Genomic DNA, 21,624 nt, shown 5'->3' on the forward strand with positions numbered 1-21,624 from the left:
GCAAAACTACTATGATATTTTGCATTGACTGAAGAAGAAAACTCAGCTGTGAATATTCGGTGTATGGTGTCTTTGTCTAATTTCCCATCCGTTAAGTTTTCGTCAATTCTCCCATTTGCTCTGCTTTCATCTATCTTCTCCTTATATTCTTTCTATTCAACTTTTGATACATACATGTAGCGCAACAAACACCTTGTTTGTGTATGTATGTATATATATATTACACAATTATATATATACACACACATTACATAGAACTACATACTTGTATATATTCATATTCCTGTATGTACCCACACTTACTTGTGTGCATTTCTGATTCTTGTATGTATAAAATATCTTTGCCTGGTAATTATGAAATTACTGTCCACTGGTCATCACTAATCCCTGCACATACTGTCATGTATTGATCAATGCTTATACATTGTGCTGCAACCATAGTATGCAACTTTAGTGGTCAGTGTTTTACTAAATTGCATTTTTGTCACTTATTGGAATTCTGTGTCCCTGGCACACTTAATACTAAACAGCCCAGCAGTAAAATAAATAGTACTCAACAATACAATGTCTAATTGATGTCTGCTCTTTAAGCTTGTACTATTGAGCCAAAATTTTGTAATAGACATGATAGTTAAATAAATTATATCATTGTATCTAGTTGGACAACTCAAACAATAAGACCATCATATGCTTCGGTAATGGTAGTGGTGTTGCAGATAAAAAGTAGTTTGAAAATAAAACAAGCTGATATTAGCTCTTAAGTAGGTACAGAATCTTTAGCTTAATTGTGCTAATGACACTCTCTACACTGCCAATCAACTTGCTTGAGACAGCAGCTGTACTTCCTTTAAATCACACCCTACTGTCTTAAAAAATGATGGAAAGACACTGGATTATGTAGTTCTAGATGTACTGTTTCCTGAAGACAAGACGGTATGTTCTTGGCTGACCTGAATAGTTAGATTCATGAGAGCAGGAAAACAGTGAATGTTTGTGTACATTTAATGGAAACTGTTAAAAGTCATCTAACATTGGCACAAGGCTATAAATATATAGGAGTTGGGAAAGGAAGCTCCAGGAAGGCTGAAAGTTGAAGTCAACTTGGGCAGGATTTGAAACAGAGAATTGTAAAAAAAAATGCCACTAAATATTGCAATATCAACCCTCATGATTACACCTTACATTGGCACAACTGGTGAGTGGAGAGGGAAAATAGTTGATTTAATCTAAAGTCACCCCCCCCTCCCCACCATGCTTGAAGGGTACTTATATTAGGGAATCTGGAAGGATGAAAGTTCAAGACAACACTGGCAGGATTTGAACACAGAATATAATGGGATATAACTAAATACTGCTAAATACTTTGTCTTGCAACGCTACCATTTCTGCCATCCACTGCTAATATCATCATCATTATCATTATTAAGATAGCATACCCATCAACATTTTTGTTACTTTGGACGTAGTAATGGTTTTCTGGCTTACTACCACCATCTGGTACCTTAGGGTGCCTGTATCAGAGTCAGCTCTGTCACAAACATTCAGACAAGGTCCCCTGTTTGATTATATCTTCCTCCCTACTTCCAATGTATCTCAAAAGCCCTGTACAAGACCATGGGCACTACCTTCCCCACATGACCAAGAGATAAAAAATACAAATGGCAAATGCACATATATCATTGAGAAAAGTATGTATGTATGTGTCTTACTGTATGAATAAATTTTTTTTGAGTGTACAAATTTATGTGAGACAGAAAAGAGGATGAAGAGAGAGACAGAGAGACAGATAGAAAGACAAAGAACTGGAACAAGGACAAAGGAAGATAAAGAAAAAGTAGATAGCTAGAGGATAACAGATATAGTGATAGATATACAGACACACACACACACTTGGTTAGCGAGATAAATGAAGAAATAGAGGTTAGAAATAATAAGTTCAGCTGTTAAAATTTACTTCAATAGTAAACTGGGACATGAGCAGCAAGGAAATATGAAAACTTGGGATATGAACATCAAGGAAATATGCAAACTTGAAAATGAGCATCAAGAAATATGGAAACTTAGAACATGAGCATCAAGGAAATATGAAACTTGGCAAAATTTTCACAGCAATAATCAAATGGTATAATAAAAAAGTTTTCAGGACAGGATTTGAAATTGCCTATACAGGAATATTATCACACTGCTTAACCATGGGGAATATTCAATATTATCACAAGGAAGAGAGAAGCAGGAATTCAGTAATGAAACAATATCAAAATACTCTGTTTATATAGATGGATATCAAATAATATTACTAGCTGTCTCGTAATTAACAAGCAGATTAAGACAGACCAACATTTTTCTATAAACCAGCCTAATAAACTTGTGAGTGTATACATGTGTAATGAGCTTTTGAGTAAACTTTGCAGTTTTAACAAATCAGCAAACTAGCTATATGGCTGACATTATTATCTGGAATCTACTGGATGAAAGAGGAAAATAACCAGAAAGTTCTGAACATTACATATAACTAATAACTACTTTTCATAAACCCCAAAAATCTAAATAGTTTATTTAATTCTAAAGGTTCTCTGATGTAATATATTGATGAAACAAATATTTTCATATTTCCAGGCTATTTTATGATAATGAAGTAAACTGTATCTAACTGGTATGTACTAATGAAGGTTGTAGTTCATGATTAATGTTCACTTTTACTGGTAGTCAAGAGAAGGACTATTTTAATATTTGTCTGTTGTTTCCAAGAAAAATATTTAGTTCTTATACAGAATTGAAGCTTTAAAAAATATATCACTGTATCAACCAGACTATTGGATATGGTTATATATCCCTAGTTACAATGCACTTCCTTGCAATGTTGTAGTCTTCAAATGATGCTAACCTACAGGCTAACATTTCCCCTGAACAGGATGCCAGTCTGTTGCAAGGTTCCCTACTTACAGCTGAGTGGACTGGAGCAATTTGAAATGAACAAGACTACAATCTTGCGATTGTGAATGCAACCCTAACCACTAGGCCACAAGCCTTTACTAAAAATATATACATTTTCCAAAATCATGTATAACTGAACAAAGCCTGAAATTTGAGAAACAAGGGAGGTGATCAAGCTGATCCCAATATTTGTACTTTATTTTAATGATCCCAAACAGATGAAAGTTGAAGATGATCTTGGCAGGATTTGAACTCAGAACATAAAGAGCCAGAAAAATATATTAAAAAAAATAATTCCAATATGAGATAGTGTCAGAAAATCAGGTACTAATAATAAACCCAGAACTAATTTTGATGAAACAGATCTGTTTTAGTAATATAAACTATGTTTGTTAATATTCCTTCATTATCATTATTGTTGTAATATAGGTTATTAATACTGGCACAAAGCCAAAAATTTGGGGGACAGGAATACTGATTAAAATTGATTCCAGTACTTGGCCCCTGGAAGAATGAAAGACAAAGTTGACCTTGGCAGGATTGAACTCAGACTGTAAAGAACTATAACTAAATACTGCAAGACATTGTTCAATATTAATGATTCTGCCAATCCATTGAATATCTTAGACATAAAGCTGTAACTAAAATAAGGAAAGTGTCTTTTATGAAACACACAACAATGGTGCATAAAGAGTCAGCTCTGGTGGTCATACTCAGTAATAATAATGGTTTCCGTTAATGAACAATTAAGGTAACTTTGTTGGTAAGTGCTATTATTAACTGAAGCAGCTACAATACATTATTCGTATTTATTTTAACAAACTCATTAGAGCAAAATATCAAAGTGAATGTGGAACGGTTTAATCCCATAGCAGTGTGGCTCTTAACAAGATGCATTAATGAATTTGGTTTGGATATCTCCAAGTTGCAGTCGTATCATCCTGTACTATTGATGAGATATACAGGGCTGAGTTTAAGAAGATACTACCAAATAAATGTATCTTGAAACAAATTAGTTACGTAAATTAATGCTTTAATAGTATTATTGCAGCAATTCAAATTTCATGCCTAGTAAAATTTTACTCCATTGGGAATAAATGAAGCCTGTTTTACTTGACAGCATTTATCATGTTGCTTAAAACACTAATAATGATTCTGTGTGTGTGTGTGTTATGTAGCCAATATAGATGTATATATGACTGTAGGTTTAATAGTTTTAATTTCTTTAAATCTAAATTAATATTTTCACTTCTATAATAAAATAATTGCAAGATAATCTCTATTCTTTCAATGTCATTTCAACTGGATTATTAATCATTTTTTTTTATTTTTCATTTTAAACATTGAAATGGCTCCTGCCAACATAGACTTATAGAATTCTAAAATATGAATTAGTAAACATGTATGAATATAACTTCATTTTAAGTGTAACCCACTACAAAAGGGGCGGAGAGTTACAAAACAGTTACATATTTTTTCTTTTTTTTTTTATAAAACACAAATTTACAGCATTGAAGAATAATTTTGGAGGGCATAAGTTTCATAGAAAAGATAACATCAATTACGCACACTGTCTATAAAACACCTAATCATTCTAAAAATTTTTAATTTCAGGCAATAGGCACAGCCATTTCATTCTGGAACAACTACTGTATTCCAAAGATTAAGATATTTCAAGTCAACATGACCAGTAATAGTCAATTGCAAAGGAAATCCCCTTCAAAAGCTTCCATAACATAAAAATCTTTGAAGAAATTGTTTATCAGGGAGGTTGAAAGAAATTGTTTCACATGAACACTCTAGATCCCCTTCCCCTACATCAGCGCAACTGTATATTAATAGAAAAACAAGCAGATAGGAGTATAACGATATATAACTTGACCATATATTCAAACAACAATTCAACATTGTCAATAAGAAAGTAACAAAAATAAAATCACTTTTTTTTTTTTACCTTTTTTTCAACAAATAAAAAAAGACTCGAGTTGACAATGTCTGCACTGTGAAAGTGTAAGAAAAATACAAAAGAATCCAATTGTTACTTTGCAAGTCACAACCATTAAGATTTTTCTTTTTTTTTTTTTAAATAAAATCATATTTTTTTCCTCTTCCGTACTTAAACATTAACATCACAAACTGCATTTTTAATTGACGGTTCTTTTTTATTATTATTTTTTTTTTGTTGGTTTTAAAATTTTGAAAGAGAGGAAAAGAGATAATTTTAATAGACAAAACTACTGAGGAACAATCCAAACACTACATCAATTATTAATTTATATTCCAACAAACTATTAGCTGGATCAGGAAAAGTTATTAATAACCCAACCAATTTAAACATCTTATACTTTAAATCATCCCATTCCATTTGTTATATATATATATATATTTATCTACACACACAGATCCAATAGTTTCATAGATTTCAAATGTTATGCAGTTTTACATTGCAGCTATTAATATATCAATTAGTATTCAGAAAGAAATTGTAAAAAATAAGGGAATTTCTTTTAAAATATCAACTACAGACCATTTTTTTTTGTTTTTGTTTTTCACAGCCATACCTACAGTTTTTGTTGTTCTTTTTTATGAATAATTTTTCCTGCTTAAATCAAGTATAAATTTTACTCCCAGATTATATAGTAATTCTACTGAAATATGCCAGGCTCAATTACTTGATCATCCTGCCAGCCTGGTTTATTAATATTTGTAATTAGGTGCCATATTGATGAATATGAATATTCCACTAAATATTTTAACCCATGTTCTTGAATAAAGCAATTGCATTTCTCTCTGCCTGATACAATTAATAAGGAGGACTGAACACATTTACTGATTCTATATGCAAATAGTGTATGTGTGTAACAATAAGAGAAACCCAAGAGAAGGCTTCATCAATCAATTTATTTCATGATACTTTAGATCACTTTCTGATGATAACATTCAAAACAGTTTATTATATATGTTTGCATTCAAATATGCCTGTCTGTATATGCATATATACATATATACACAGGTAAAAGATTGCTCTCTTGAATTAATTTGTATACTGATGCACAAGTTCACTTTATATCATCATCATTTCCTTTTAATGCTAATCATCTTGTCACAGATTATTTACTTTTGTTACAGTGTCAAAACTTTTATCTTTGTAGTTCTACATTACAAACTTTGATAAGAATGTTGATGCTAAAACACGAAAGAACTAGTGTGCTATATTTTCTCACATTATTTACCTATCTTGCAAACTAGGGAAGAACCTCTGTCTTGTCTAAGTTTCTACAAGGGAAGTCTCAAAATATATATACAAATGCATATATAAATACATACCTATATATATATAAATACATATACATAAATATATATATATACATATACATAAACATATATAAATACATATACATAAACATAAATATATATATATATATATATATATATACATAATATATATATAAATGCATATATATGAATATATCGATATATACATATATAAATATATGAACATATAAATATATATATATACACATATATCTGTACATATATATATGTAGATATATATATGTACATATATGAATATATATAAATATGTACATATATATATACATATATTGAAAAATACATATATATATACATATATTGAAAAATACATATATATATATATATAATACCTATACATATATGAATATATATAAAGATACATACATACATGCATAAATATATATAAAGATACATACATACATGCATAAATATATATAAAGATACATACATACATGCATAAATATATATAAAGATACATACATGCATAAATATATATATATATATAAAGATACATACATAAATATATATATATATATAAAGATACATACATAAATATATATATATATATAAAGATACATACATAAATATATATATATATATAAAGATACATACATACATACATATAATATATAAAGATACATACATAAATATATATATATAAAGATACATACATAATATATAATATATATATATATAACATACATACATAATATATATTATATATATAAATACATACATAAATATATATATATATATAAATACATACATAAATATATATATATATATATAAATACATACATAAATATATATATATATATAAATACATACATAAATATATATATATATATAATACATACATAAATATATATATTATATATTAAATACATACATAAATATATATCTATATATAAATACATACATAAATATATATATATATATAAATACATACATATATATATATATATATAAATACATACATACATATATATATATATATAAATACATACATACATATATATATATATAAATACATACATATATATATATATAAATACATACATATATATATATATATAAATACATACATACATATATATATATAAATACATACATACATATATATATATATAAATCATACTATATATATATATATAATACATACATATATATATATATAATATAATACATACAATATATATATATATAAACATACATATATATATATATATAAATACATACATATATATATATATATATAAATACATACATATATATATATATATAAATACATACATATATATATATATATTAATAATACATACATATAATATATATATATAAATACATACATATATATATATATATAATAAATACATACATAATATATACATACATATATATATACATACATATATATACATATATATATAAATACATATATAAATACATACATATATAAATACATATATATATAATACTATATATATATATAATATATATATATACATATATACATATATATATATACATTATATCATATATATACATATAATACATATATATACATATATATACATATATACATATATATACATATATAATATATTACATAATATATATATATACATATATACATATATATACATATATATATAATATACATATATATATACATATATATATATATATACATATTATATATATATACATATATACATATCATATATATATACATATATACATATCATATATATATACAATACCTATATATATATATATATACATATTCTATATACATATATATATATATATACATATATAGATATATATACATACCATATATATATATATATACATATATATGATATATACATATACATATCTATATACATATACTATATATATACATATACATATATATTCTATATACATATACATATATAATATACATATACATATATATATACATATACATATATATATACATATACATATAATATATATATATATATAATATATATCTATACATATATATATATAATATACATATATATATATATATACATATACATATACATATATATACATATACATATATATATACATATACATAATATATACATATACATATTATAATATCATAGCATATATATATATATATATATATATATATATATATATATATCTAGAAATATACATACACATATCATATATAAACACATATATTTCTTACAGGGAAATGTTGGTTAATAGTTACTTTCCAGTTTCAGGTATGCAGCCTTCATCTAATTGTAAATTATTTTAGTTTTTCCAAGGTTTTTTATACATAGCTATTTGGAGTTCCTCTTCTGGAAAAAGTAATTTCACTGCAAAGTATGTGTGGTGTAAAAGTGTAATTTTGTTATATATGTAAAGAAATATCTGTATGGGTATTTTCAGTTAGACGGATGGAAAAAAGTTTGTAACGGTAAAGTAGTAACAGAATAAGAAAGGGAGGAAATGAAGAAAGGAAATAGCATGTGTGTATGACCGATTTGAACACATCAAAATCTGATACTGAAGTTATGATATTTGGAGTTAAAATCCATTGATACTTATAAAATTAGTGAAGAACAACCTGTAACATCTGCCCAATTTCTAAGTGTTGATCACAGACAATAAAATATTCATTAATAAAACTTTAATTATATTTAGATTTGTTCTTTAATGTTTTATTTATTTGTTTCCTTGTGAATTTTATTCCTATAAATACTATACAGTTCTCAGTGGAACAGTATATTAAAGAATTCAATTAATAAACTTAACTAAAGACATGTAAATAATGTCACAAGCATAACAGGTTTTAAAACTGTTGAGAATGTCTAAAAGACAGTAAACAAAATTCCTCTGCAAAGTCTCTCTCTTCACTGCACCCACCATGAGAAGCATATTTTGGTGAGAACTGCTGAGCCACAAAAGATATCAGTTACATTAAATGTACGTTTGTGTAGAAATGCATACACATACACTGGCACACAAACACACATATAGACATAAATATTCACAGAGATGCTACTATCACATTACCAACATAGGGACCAGAAAAAATGGCTAGAGGTTTGGTCCAGAAAACAAGAACCACTATGTTAAAGACTGACAAGCTCAGTTTTATCAGAAACATATAAAAATGGACATCAGTTGATTTGTCTTCTTTATAACCTTTTTTTTTATATATATGGATGGGTTGTTTGGGTTTTCATTTCTTATTGTGATCATTAATTTTTCCACTCAGCACATGTGCATCCACACATACATACCTACACATACACACAAATGAGGCTGTCATAAATGAGTGAGTAACCAAATGGCAGACACTAACTTCATTCTTCCATTAAGTAACCAAAGATTTTATTGAGACATTAAAAGCTCTCATGCAACATACCGTTTTGTCAAAGAATGGCTCCTGCACCACCATCTCCCATACTTCACATCTTCAGCAGTTTGGTGCAGACATCAATGAACTGCAGCTATCTTCCCTACTTTCATTTTGAAATCTAATGGATATATAATCTTCATTTTGTTTTTCCACAATATACACACATGCATACACACATACAAAAACATGCACACAAATTCTAACAACACTTTTCAGAAACAAAATTAGCATCTTCCCAAATTGACTACTCAACCTGAATTTGCGTGTCATCGCTGTAGATGAAAGATGGTGGTGAAGAGAATAATGAATCAGAGTAGAGAAAAAAAAGGGGAGATGGAAAAAAAAAAAAAAAGAAGAAAGTGGGACCCAGGTATGAAGTTATAGGGAGAGGTGGGCATGATGAACTTTAATAAGAAATTTTTCTAAATGGGTCTTTAGCTGCTTTGGTTATTAAATTACAACTTAAAGAAGAATTTTCTAAGAATGCAAACTGGAATTTTATGTGATGTGTGTGTGTATAATTTCATTGACAGTGACTTAGAAGTTGCAGTGAAAATGTGGCTTATTCTAACAGTCAGTCTGAGTAAGCTACACACTTATTGGAACTTTGAGGTTTCTATCAATAAAACTATAATATATATTAGACCCTACACTTGTATTCAATCATTTAATCAGTTAGTGGTTGTTGTTTTCTTTAATTGGTATTGTTGATGAACTTGTAGAAAACAACATATCTTTACTGGTGGTGTGATTTTCTGTACATTTATTTATCGTTTTGAGTTGACTGGGGACTTCAACTTTCACTTTCTCAACATGTGAGTGAGAATGAGTGTGTGTGTGTGTGTGTGAATATGTGTGAGTGTGTAACTTAAAAAAAAAAAGATTCTAAGACTATGTGAAAATCTAAAATTTACTAATTGTTATAATTGTTGTTAAATGCAATTACATAAGGATGTCAGGAGAGGTGGGTTGTAGTAATCAGGGGGCATGATTGTTGCTATGAATTTTCTATAATCTAAACATACACACACGCATTCATACATAACACACAAAATGGTGTGTACTACAGAATATATCAACATGTATTTGTGTACATATTATCATGAATGCAAATGTGAGGAGGAGGTATGAATGTAAATAAGCATCTTCTTGTCTAATAAATAAGTAAAAAAAAATTAATTTAATATTTTTCTTTGTTTTTGTTTTTAGTAGAAATTGAATTTTTCTTTTTTTCTTTCTTTTTTTTTGTTTTGTTTTTGGCTGTTGCTGATAGACCCAAACGAAAACCACAAGAGTATCACCATATTTGTTTTTACCCTCATAGAGAAGAAATATCAATTTTGTACAGTGAAAAGCAGATATATATGTATATATCAAACAATTTGGTGCTCAGTAAACCCAGTACAGTTTGATGTAGAAAAAAAAAAAAAAAAAAAAAGGATTGCAGTTTGCAAATCTCTTTCCCCCCACGAAAAAAAAATGTTTTGATAAAATCGAGCTTAATGTTAGATTAGAAAAAAAAAAAAAAAATTAAATTAATATCACATGGAAGAACATGAAAGTATAACAAGAAGGTTAAAATTGGTTCAAAGAACAGCTTGGGTCTCTGTTTAACTGATAGATACAGCCTCATAAACAGGACAGCTTTGAATATATATGTAGAAACATGGCTTTTGATAAGACAGCACAGAGAAACATACCTTTTTTTTTAGTAAAACACAACAGGTATAATTATATATACACACACGCACATACATACATGGCTTCATGAATTGGACAGATCAGTATAAATGATGAGACAAAGCATTTTGAACAAGATAAGTATGTATATATGTATATATATATATAGCCAGTGACATAAGGTGACTTCATAAAAGTGTCACTATAAACAGTAAAATACAATGTATTATATCAACAAATCTTAGAAAGATCTAGAATGATATGATGTCAACAACAAAATATATCAGATTAAGTTTGATTAAAACTCTCAATCAAATTGAAATACGTCAATTAGATTCTTAATGTTTCACATGGCATTTTCACAAAAATAGTTTCACATTGTGTAAATGAAAGCTTCATCACATCAAGGATACTGTTTAATTCTGTAGTATTCAATTTATTTTTCTTCAAATTAAATGGAATTAAACCATCTTTAAACCAACTGACCTCATAAAGAAAGAATTCTTAAAAAAAAAAAAAAAAAAAGAGAAAAGTTTAGTTCCAACAATAAAAATGGCTGTTTTTCTTATTTTTATTATTTTTACAAGCAAAGTTTTGCATTTTTATATTCATCTCTTCCAGCGAAGTAGTTCTCATCGCTGTTAGCACATTGCGTCTCACAGGCTTTGGTAAAATAAAATAAAATAAATTCATAATCTTCCAAAACAAACCATAACCTTTAGAATAATTTGTTTATTAAAAAAAAACCCAAAAACTATAACAAAAAAAACACAGAGACTGAAAGGATATTATTTTTTACTGAATCAGCCATGGACTGAAAGACATACATTGGAAAGAAAAAAAAAGAAGCTGTCATCATTAGAATAGAGTTAATTACATTCCAATATCTGTTGCTTTATGGTTACTTTCTAAGAAACACAAACTGGCTCAACAGACAACCAGACTTTTTGGCTAAAGAGCAAATTATTTCAAGTTGCTCAACTTTAGAAAATATTTTAAATAACCTGCCAGAAAGTGAACTCACCAACAAAAATCTGTCACTTCCCACAATGTTTTGCTGTTGTTCTTGTGGCACAATAGCTAGACAACTGTTTATTTTTGCTGTCTTCTTCTTTATCATAAGAAGACAGTTAAATATTAAAGAATCTTTTTTTCTTTTTCTTTTTTAAACAAATGTTCATCCATTGTTTCATTATTCATTTTTTTTTGTGTGTGTTTTCTGTGAAATATTTTTGGTTAGATTATAAGAAGGTAAAATATAAAACCTGCCATTTACTAAGAAAAAAAAAATCTTACCTCAATAAAGTCATTGGAGACATGTTTTTTTTTAAAAAGTGATCAACTGTAAGAAGCAAGGGTTTTAGTTCTGTTTTTTTTTCATTTTTTTTAAGAGAGAGAAAAAGAAATTTAATTTCTTTCATAAAATGTTGTTTTGTTTGTTTTTTTTTTTCTTCCAAGCAGTTTGCATGACATGAATAAGGCTAACGACAACAGCAAGGGTTACAGAATTAAAAGAGATGAACCATTACTATAAACCAATTTGAAGCATTTTCTCTGCTTTTCAGTTGAGGAATTTATTAGGAAATCCTGAAATGGACAGAACAACACTCAAGAATGGGAGGAATAATTTATCTGGGATCACAATCTCTTTAGAGTGGTGTCATCAAACAGACACTAGATAATTGTTTTAGGAAAAAACATAATAATTGGCTTCAGCAATGGCATACCTCTTTATTTCAGTATATCTAATTCCATCTAGTTTCATATAAGCATGAAAAATGGACATGGGAAAAAAGATAATGTCGAAAATGCCATTGATGATGATAATAATGATGATGAAAATGATGAAATTAAAATTAATAATATGAAGAACATTATTAATAATAATGATAATAATAATAATTATGATGATGATGATGATGATAACAATGATGCAAATGAAAAACAACAGGTAATATCAAAATTCAATTTTTGGATACCAAGAAATGATATCACAACTGGCTGGATTATATACCTGGACGTCACAGATACAGATGTCATGCACAAAGATATTATCATAGACTCTGAATATCATACAATGCACAAATTTAATAAATTTTGATATCATACAGTCAGATGTCATACAATTGAGTATCAAACATCATAGAACACACAGGCATTACAAGCTTTGATATCATACAGTAATATATCACACACAGATATCAAATATAACACTACAGCTTTCACAAACTTTGACACCATACAGTAAGATATACATTTGGATATCAAATATGATACAACACACAAATTTCACAAACTTTGATATCATACAGTGAGGTGTTGTACATATGGATATCACATATGTAACACAGATTTCACAAACTTTGATATCATACACTTAGATATCAAGTATATGTAACACAGATTTCACAAATTCTGATATCATACAATCAGAATGTTATACACTTGGATATTAATCACGGAGCATAGGACATATGTAATGGAAACAATTCCATATTATGTAGTTTTTATAGATTTTTGCTTTTGTTTTTATTTCTGGCTTTCACTTTCGTTTTTCTTAATTATTTGAATTCCACCCCAAAGATTTTTTATCTTGCATCAATATCACATGAAAAAACAAATGTATTAAAAAAAAATTTGGAGAAACTGAACCTTAATATTTTAGTAACAATAGCAACAGTTGTTAAAAATTTCTTATTTGTGAAATAATACTATAAAATAACAAATATGTATGTGTAAGTATGTATGAGTGTGTGTTGTGTGTGCTTATTTATGTTTGCATATATCTTATATAAAAAATGTATATATAGTTGTAAACATATATATGTGCATGTATATATGCACATAATGTATGTATACGTGTGTGTGTGTGTATATATGTATACATATATATATATATACACCCACACACACATCACACTAGAGGAAGAGAGATTAATTTGATAGCATTACATCTAAGACAAAATAAATATTCACCTCCATCAATAAATATTCCATCTACCAGATATTACAGCCTCTGTGTCCTCTTATAAGTTTCTCAATACACAGGCTAAAGGAGTGGACAAAAAGCATCTTTATTTGTGGATGATAAGACAATGTAAAGAGATGAAATCTGAATATGTTTTGACAGAATCATAGAAATATTTAATTTCAACCCTGCAGTAGTGGATCTATTCAAAGTGGCACTCCAATATTTCAGATACCAGGCAAGAGGACTTTCCAATAAATTGAATGTAGAAAAAAAAAAGGAAAAAAAAGAAAAAGAAAATGTGCACTTAGAAGATTGATTATTTTCAGTACACATAATCGTCCCTGCCTAACGAAGCAGATCACATATATATTAAATATGCCAATATATATATGTGCACTATTTACCATTTAGAAGAGAAAGTTTCCAGTCAGACTGATACAGAAGCCTTAGTATCGTAACTCACAAAATTACATAAGTAATCTTTCTCTAAATAAAAAAAAATATCTAAATAATGTGTTCAACAACATAACTGGAGAAGACTGAAAATTGAAATTTAAATACTGGTGTAAGAGGACAGTACTGCAAGATTCTTGGAAGCACTTTTGGCACATATCCCTATATAAAACAAAAAAATTTCCTCTAGCTATTTTCAATTTTGAAAGACGGGGACTGAACAGTACTTAAGCTGATTCTATTTGTTGAGTAGCCTCTTCATTTAGTTTTGCTCAATAGACATCATCACAACATATGTGACAGAAGCAGCCAATCATGTCATTGGGAATAATGAACTGGTCCAGTACATATGAATATAGTTTGATATAAAATGATGAAGCATTTAGGTGCAACTGGAGGCTTTAGTATTTCTAAGAAAAAAAAAATGGGAAAAAAACTTGTTCTGCAACACAAAATTTTAGCCAGCAATCTATTTTTTTTTTTTTTTGTTCTAACCATTTCTTAAGTGTAAATATAATGAACAACTTCTGAAAATGAAGATCAATATCTAAGAAGTTCAGGGGACCAGAATTGCTTGAGGGCAAGATGGAAGAGAAAAACATCAAAATAAATACCAGGTTGTCACCAGAGACGGTCAGACGAAAAGCTACCCATATAAAAGGAAACCATGTCCCACTGGAACCAAACTAGCTAATCTGCTGGAGAACATGAAATTCAACCAGCTTCATACCTCTTGAACTGTAATACCATATACTCTAATAGAAATGTTGGTATAGTATAGTCATCATCATCATTTTACGTCTGCTTTCCATGCTGGCATGGGTTGGACGGCTCGACAGGATATGATGAGTTGGAAGATTTCATCATGCTCCAATGTCTCAATTTTGGCATGGCTTCTACAGCTGGATGTCCTTCCTAATACCAACCCTTTTACAGAGTGTACTATAGTATTAGGACTATATTATTGTAGAGATATCCTCATATTTTATCTCAGAGTATGTTTTCTACTGTAATCTAAACAGACATGATATTTCATAAATAAGATCATACTAATTAGTTATTCAATTTGTTACTGATAATTTATCTTCAATATGTGAAAGGCCACTACATAAAGAAATTTATGAGTGTAACTGCCAGATTTATCGACAAATAGGTCATATATATATAGGTGTCACCTTTCTCTGTAATTCTGCTCAAATATTGTATAGACGTATATTAACTCCAGATTTGATCAGATTGTAAGTCAGAAAAAACAAAATAATGAAAACAATGGCATTCAAAATGAAAGAAGATTAAACCATTTCATGAATCTGGCAGTGACCAGTCACTCTTAATGGCTGTAGATGATGCATATACAAGATTCACTAATTAAAAAAAAAATGACACAAATCAGCAGCATCATAATCATAACTGTTTTAAGCTTCTTGCTGGTGGATTGGACGGGTGTACAATACATCATCTCTCTCTATATGTCTAGGTTTTGTATTGCCTCATCTATGGGGCCTGAATGTCCTGAGCTAACCTAGTTAATAATTACATAATTTCAACTCCTCCTTGGTCTACCTCTAACAATCAACCCATATACAAACAACAGGAAAGTCATACACAAATTATTGCCACAAGAAAACATGTTTTAAATCAGGCAAACCTACACAAACACTAGGCAGATAGATAACAGCCTGCTACTGTCTTGGAATAATGATCCAAATGATTATTTAAACCAGGAATATAACAATGTAAGTGTACAAAATAACAAAAACCTGTTAAAGGTGATAAAATTTAACAATGTTAACACACACAAAAAGATGGGGACAATGTGAAAGAAATCACCAAAACAAAAATAAAAAAAATTCATTGAAAGTCATTGGATAGTCTCACATACAGAATATCTGTAGAAAAAAATACAAGAAACTTAAAGATAATAGGTGAAACAGAACAAGCTTACAACTTCATCTTGATTTCATAGCGAAAGTCAATTCATATGTAATAAACATCATCTGTTAAAACAGTATAGTCAATTTTTTTAAAGAATGCACTACAGTATGATGGCTTAAAAAGGCTTTGATACTGTTTCTTAAATAATATGACAGACAAACATGTTTTATAGTAAAGATATACGAGAATAATAGTAGTAGCTATACACACTTATAGACATTTCACATAGATGTAGAGCAACACATTGAAGAATAAATGCTAACATGTTTACAAAAACAGTAGGTTTTGTGTTTGAATGTTAGAGTTGAAGGTAGATATTATTATTATTATTATTTTTCTTTCATTCTTTCTTTTGAAAAAAAAAAAAGAACAAAATAGGACGTATGTTTCCATGGACACTTTCTTTCAAGCAAGACTACTCTTTTTAAAGATAATACTTGAAATAATTAACAAATAGTTGATATAGAGAGAAAATATTTAAAAAAAAAAAATTACCAATTCAGGATTGTTTCTTAATTCTGTAAAAACAAAAATTTAAAAGAGAGAGAGCGAGAATATTTTTCGTTTCAAAATGTTATATGGACGAAATTACACAAAAAAAGCAAACATTGATTCTGGACTGAATTCTGCTTACCAATAATAGGATGGGAGTGGATCTACAGACTTATTAAATAAAATAATATATCAACACTTTCCCAATCATTATTGTTCAATTAATTATAAAAGATACCTAAACATATGCATATATATATATATATACACACACACACACACACACACAGATTTGTACATATGCATGTGTGTAAGTATGTATATATATGTTCATAAACACATACATATGTAAAAGAAAACATATATACATCTATATATATATATATATATATATACACACATACACACACAGATTTGTACATATGCATGTGTGTAAGTATGTATATATATATGTTCATAAACACATACATATGTAAAAAAAAAAACATATACACATCTATATATATATATATATACACACACATACACAAATATTTATATATATTGTGTATAACATATATATATATGCATATATACACACACATGTGAACATTTACATACACATATAGACATACTAAATTGTGTCAATATCTGAAGTTGAGATAACAGCATAAGACACAATAGGAGGCAGCAAAACTGTACTGTGTCTTTACACAAATCTATAATTTAGAAAGCTTGCCTCTCACAACCTTCCCAAAATACAATTATTTCATCGCCTTAAATATCAAACTATATATCATATATAGTATGTGCTCAGTATGATTTGGTTTCTTCAATTATTTACACATCTCCAGAACAATAAAACATTCTCAGATTCAACCTCAGATTTCAGTATATAAAAAGGGAGATTTTGATGTGTGTGTGTGTGTGTGTGTATGCAGTTTATTAAGGGTGGTCCAATGGCCTGTTACTCAAGAGTTTCCACAGCACACAGCCAGCTCTTCAGGCAAGTTTTGGAGTTGTCTGAAGAAGCAGTTACATGCCACAGAAGTTCCTGAGTAACAAACTGAACTAGCTTTAATAAACCACTGCACAGTACATTTGCATTGGGTATGAGCACTATTTCATACAATTAATTAGTGTGTGTGTGTGTGTGTGTGTTGTTGTTGTTTTCAGTAATGTATGTAAAATAGATGTTAGAAATTCTTTTGGCAATAATTATGAAAATAATAAAGACAATGATTTTCTATTTTGTTCTTAATTAAACAAAAAAAAAAAAAAAATTATATGGCTTCATTAACAAGGAATGGGAAGTTGTGATATTCATGTGTTTCTGAAATGATAATATCATTTACCTAAACAAAGAATTAGACAGTTTTATTGCAGACTCTGACTGCAGAGAATTTATTGCCAAAAACACACCCACTGCAATAATACTTTTATATATATTTCTATCCTTGGCATAGATTTTTAGGAATAAAATGAAAGAGGATTGGGCAGATATCTATTCAAAATCATCTTCAGTGAACTACTGGTACTTGCATAATGTATTTTCATCAAATCCAAAGGTAAAAAATACATAGATAATTTTAGCAGGTGTTGAATAGCAAGAGGGATGGAACTAAATACAGTAGATCATTTAGTCTAGTACTCTACACTTTTGGGTATTCCCTTGTCCTTAAATAATAAAAATCCTTTCTACTATAGGCACAAGACCTGAAATACGGAGAGAGAAGGCTAGTCGATTACACTGACCCCACTGTTCATCTGGTACTTATTTTGTTGACCTCAAAAGGATGAAAGGCAAAGTCAACCTTGGCAGAATATGAAATCAGAATGTAGAGCCAGAAGAAACGCTGCTAAGCATTTTGTCCAGTATGCTAACAATTCTGCCAGCTCACCATCTATAGCTGTTTTAAACAGGTATGAAATATGATAAATATAACACAGACTTTAAATGATAAATTACTAGCATTTCATATCTTGGAGACATTAACAACGACATTGTGATTAAACAAGTGATTTTCCAGCCGATAATTGAAAATGGGTACGATACAGGTTTGCCAATGCCAGAAAAATAGTTAATATTTACTTGGCAACATAATGAAAGAATTGAGGAGGATCTGACTATGACAACTAATTGTTGTAGAGAGGGTGAGAGAGAAGGAGATTTAATGATGTGTGTGTGTGTGTGTGTGATGCCACAGTGGATCTGGATTAAGTGAAGACATGGTTACAGATGAACAGGAGAGAAAGAGAGAGGAGAAGGGATGGCATGAGATATACACGCAAAAATGTAAAAGAAAAAAATGGGAGATAATATGCTTTGAATGTCAGGTGCATACAGCAATATATACAGCATTACTAGGTGTTTTGTGACAAAGATTCTTTCAACTTGCATTATTAAGCAAAGATAATGCTTGGTCTCAAACACACACATACATGTATACAAACCGGCAAACACACACACCTCCATATCTTTTAAAGTGCAATAAAGTTCCTTTATGAGCCATTGGTTGTCACTACCAGAACACCTGCCTGGAGAAAAGTGAGAGACACCACTATGGTACCTACTGAAATGTCTTAAAAACATGAGCCAATAAGGGGCCTATATGTAGTTGCTTACTAGACTTACTAGAAATAGCAGCTGAATCTCTCTCAGAACACAAAGGACAATAAAAGATACAATGGTTACTGCTGGAATGCCCTTGATCCGAGGCCTGTTTTATCAAGACTGTCCTTAGGACTAAATAACACTGAGAGAGAGAGAGAGAGAGAGAGAGAGAGAGAAAAGGAATGACGTGAGAAACAGAGTGAGGCAGAAGCAGGACGGTATCTGCCAACTAAAAATGAGAAAAATTCAGTTCATCTTGGCCTAAAGGAAAGCCAATATACCCAATGTAACACTTTTATGATGGTAAGAAAAAATATGAGAAGTCCATATAAGTGCAACTGTAGGCCCCTTAAGTTGTGGAAAAGAAATAAATTGTTAATTTGTGATCTGAATGAGAAAATCTCACTTAATCATCTGAAACTCAGTACCTCCAAGTACTGATGAGGAATATGGAGTAAATCAAGCCATAACAGTGTAATATCACAGCTACATTGGTCTGAAAAGCTTCAGTACAATATAATTGCTATGCCACACATCAATATACCATGAATACACATGATGTAAGCCCGAATAAATGTAAATATGATCATGTAGATGTTATGTATAAGAGAGAAAGACCATGCATATTTTCAACATTTGCAGCACAATGTCACAAAAGTTTGGATAAGAGGAAAAGCATGATCAATTGTTTCTCCAGTACTTGACTAGTACTTATTTTCTTTGTAATAGTTCCCCAACACATACATGTGTGTGTGTGTGTGTGTGTGTGTGTGTACATGTTTCTATGCATATGTGTGTGTCTGTGTGTGTTGATGACATAAACAAAAATTAAAGTAGTCAGTATTAATCAGAATACATAGTGTAAAGAAAAAGACACAATTTAACTAGTCATGGTGTACTGCCAGTTTCACAGCATCATATAATAGTTGTTTGCCAGCACAGTCAGCTTCTATTTACAACCAAAAACAAGGTTGGTAACTTCAAAGGTTGCACTCAAATTAAAATTACATCTCCTGAACTTATCAACCTCATTTTTGCTTGTAAATAAAATATAGTAATGCTGACAAACAACTATTATATGATGCTGTGAAACTGGCTGTATACCAAAAGTGATTAAATTATATATGTCTTTTCTTATATATATATATATATGTGTGTGTGTGTGTGTGTGTGTGTAAAATGAACTTTTACTTATATGATATTATTTAAAAGAGTTAATAGACAGGACAAACTCCAGCATATGTAAAGCTGATAAACTATTCTAATCAATATAAAATGGTAATAAAAACAAAATATAGTTTTCTCTTCTTTTTATTAAAAAAATTGAAAATAGTATTAGAAAGAATTAATCACATAAATACTTAGCAAAATGAACCTACATGTTTAGGGGTGGGGACTTTCTAAGATAATGGAAACATTTATTAACATTTTTAAAAAAAGCATTTAATATTTCAAATTTTTTTTTACTCTTTTGCACTCCAGATAAATTCTCTGAATAATTTTAATGATTATAAATTTATATATTTTTTTGGTTTTTTTAAACTCTTCTGATATTAACCCATCTGAGACCGCCCCTGGTTTTATGGTACAAACTTCTGGTTTCAAAATAATCTAAATTAAAACTATCCAGCAAAGTTTCATGTTAACTTATGTATTAAACAGCAGCTTAATGCCAAAGCTATTTTACTAAATTCTTCCTTATTTTCAAAATAAATTGAAATATAGGCAGTGTATTTCAACAGATATATGGTAACAAAAGCATTAAATGAAAGTGAAACAAACCCATCCTACACCAAAAAATTAATACTTTCAAATTAAATTGACTAATTACCACAA

At 28.9% G+C, this 21,624-nt stretch overlaps 1 long non-coding RNA gene across 1 annotated transcript; it reads right to left on the bottom strand.

Annotated features, from left to right (window-relative positions):
* Positions 1-1,873: 1,873 nt before the first annotated feature.
* Positions 1,874-20,895, bottom strand: LOC118762433. The gene is made up of 3 exons (XR_004998183.1): positions 19,611-20,895; positions 2,642-2,646; positions 1,874-1,889 (listed from the first exon to the last, which is right to left on the bottom strand). It is a non-coding gene; the product is annotated as an uncharacterized LOC118762433 (long non-coding RNA).
* Between the last annotated feature and the right edge of the window lie 729 nt (positions 20,896-21,624).

This window comes from Octopus sinensis, linkage group LG3, assembly GCF_006345805.1.
Source record: "Octopus sinensis linkage group LG3, ASM634580v1, whole genome shotgun sequence".
Lineage (NCBI taxonomy): Eukaryota > Metazoa > Mollusca > Cephalopoda > Octopoda > Octopodidae > Octopus > Octopus sinensis.